Source organism: Macrobrachium nipponense, chromosome 32 (assembly GCF_015104395.2).
Source record: "Macrobrachium nipponense isolate FS-2020 chromosome 32, ASM1510439v2, whole genome shotgun sequence".
NCBI classification, from domain to species: Eukaryota; Metazoa; Arthropoda; class Malacostraca; order Decapoda; family Palaemonidae; genus Macrobrachium; species Macrobrachium nipponense.
The window spans coordinates 52,887,688-52,890,187 of record NC_061094.1 but is presented as its reverse complement, the minus strand read 5'-3'; positions in this window follow the sequence as shown (position 1 = coordinate 52,890,187).

Genomic DNA, 2,500 nt, shown 5'->3' with positions numbered 1-2,500 from the left:
GCACTGAATTACGTTCTAACATCGGTTATTATTTTTATAAATACCTCGTTTCCCCGGATTACAAACATGTTTGATGTCCGTGTATCTATACAGTGTCTCTCTAAATAACTTTATTGAAGCTTTGCAGATTAAAGGTAACTTTATAAAGCCCTCGTATAATGCTCACCTCTTCGCCAGCATACCTTGATAAAAAGAGAAATTAAAAACGCTAATTCAGGAAATACCGAAAGAATTGGCATAATCTCTGTATTAAATGTTAAAGAGATAGTCCTAACGGGAGTGACATGTAAAAGAGGAATATTTACTTGAATTAGATGGCATAACCAATACGTCTTGAATACTTGTCTCAAATGTTAACAAAATAGGCCTTACTAGAGTATTTCCAAAAGACTATTTACAAGAGTTAGATGACATAACCGATAAGCCTTGAATGCCTGTCTCGTATGTTAACGAAATTGGCCTATGACAATATCATTCACAAGAAGGTTATTTGCAAGATTTAGATAACATAACCCACAAGTCTTGAAATGCCTGTATCAACTGTTAACGAAATTAGCCTGATGGATATGGTATCCTAAAGAAGGTTATTTACAACACTAACTGTAAAAAAAAAAGGGCTGTAAAAAAGTGCAAAGAAAAAAAAAAAACAAAGTTAGCTAATAGCTATGTCAGATAGCCTCGTAGACTCCCCGACCGAATGTAAATAGGGCGCCTGACTTTGATGGGAGATGGGGATAGATTTACGAGCTTTGCGAGGGAAGAAATGGATGAAAAATCATTTCGCAGTAAAAAAGAAGAAATGAACTTAGACTGAAGCCGCTTTGCGCTCAAATTAAGTAATAATTAGATATACCGCTGGCTTCTATCTCCCTTACTTGTCATTGCAACCTGCAATTTGCTACGGCAGTTATTCTATACTAACAGAAAGTGTGGCAACGCACTTTGCCTTTTGATATAATTTCTTCGCCACTGTCATTTATTGATATAATATTTAATCTACGTAATCCTAAGAACTAAATCATTATGGGTGCAGAGCTCCATATAACCCTATCACAAACACACAGATATATATATATATATATATCTAATAAAAGGAGCCCATAAAAACACCAAAATGTAGAGAGAAAAGTACTATATTTCAGAGACTGCTGTCTCTCTCTTCAGGTATATGAATGAGAAAAGTTTACAGAAAAGGTGGTATTTATACCAAGAGATTCGTCCACAAGTAAGCCAATTTAGGTCACCCCCGCTGATAATCTTCCTTTAATCTTCTTAAGCGTTGGTTGAATGAACACTGCGTCGACGATGTCGGATGTCCAATTCCCTTTTGAGATGTTCATTACCTGCTTCTCTTTTATTAAGGCCGATTCCATCATTTGACTCTTGTACCGGCAGTTGCTGCTATAAATTACACGTGACATATTCCAGTTTATTCTATGGTTATATTCATTTATATGATTGAAAATAGCCGAGTTCTGTTGTCCATACCTAACTGACCGTTTGTGTTGTATTAATCTCTGGGGAAGTGATTTACCTGTAAATCCGATGTAAGATTGGTCACAGTCCTGGCATGGGATCTCATATACCCCAGAGTCTTTGGGCGATGTCTTTTGTTGGACGTTAATCAGGGATTTGGCTAAGGTATTTGGGTAGGTAAATGCAAAAGGGTTGGATTTCCCAAGGGTGTGAGTTACTCTCTTAATCGTCTCCAGGTGGGGAATTTTTATTTTATTGTTGGGTGTGTCTCTGGTCTTGTCTTTAGGGGGTCGGTAGAAAATTACGTTTGCTTTTTGAATTGCTTTCTCAATTATATGGTCAGGATACTTTAAAGATGAAAGTTGCTTGCGAATTAGTTCAAATTCTTTTTCCAGGAAATCTGGGGAACAAATTCGTAAGGCTCTTAAGAATAGGTTGCTAGCTAGACCTATCTTGATGGTATTGTCATGATAGCTAAAATAGTGAATATATGAAAGTGAGAAACGTTGGTTTTCTGTATATGGTAAATTTGTATTCTGTCGTGTCTCTGATTATTAAAACATCAAGAAAAGGAATTTTGTTGTCTGTTCCCATTCAACTTTAAATTTGATGCTGGGCACTAATGCGTTTAATTTTGAGAGGAATTCATTAAAATTACCCCACTATTATCCCAAAATGTTAGTATGTCATCCACGTATCTCATCCACAGCATGTTTTTGGGTTTTATTGCATTTATTACTGTAGTTTCAAAGTATTCCATGTACAGATTGGCTAAAATAGGACTTAAAGGACTACCCATACTACACCGAATTTTTGCTTGTAGAATGATTCTACAAGCAAAAATTGTACATATATATATATATATATATATATATATATATATATATATATATATGTATATATATATATATATATATATATATATATATATATATATATATATATATATATATATAAAGGTTTTGCTTTTCATTTTTCCTTCGTGGCAAAAACCTTTATTTATACATAGCATCACGTTTTATAT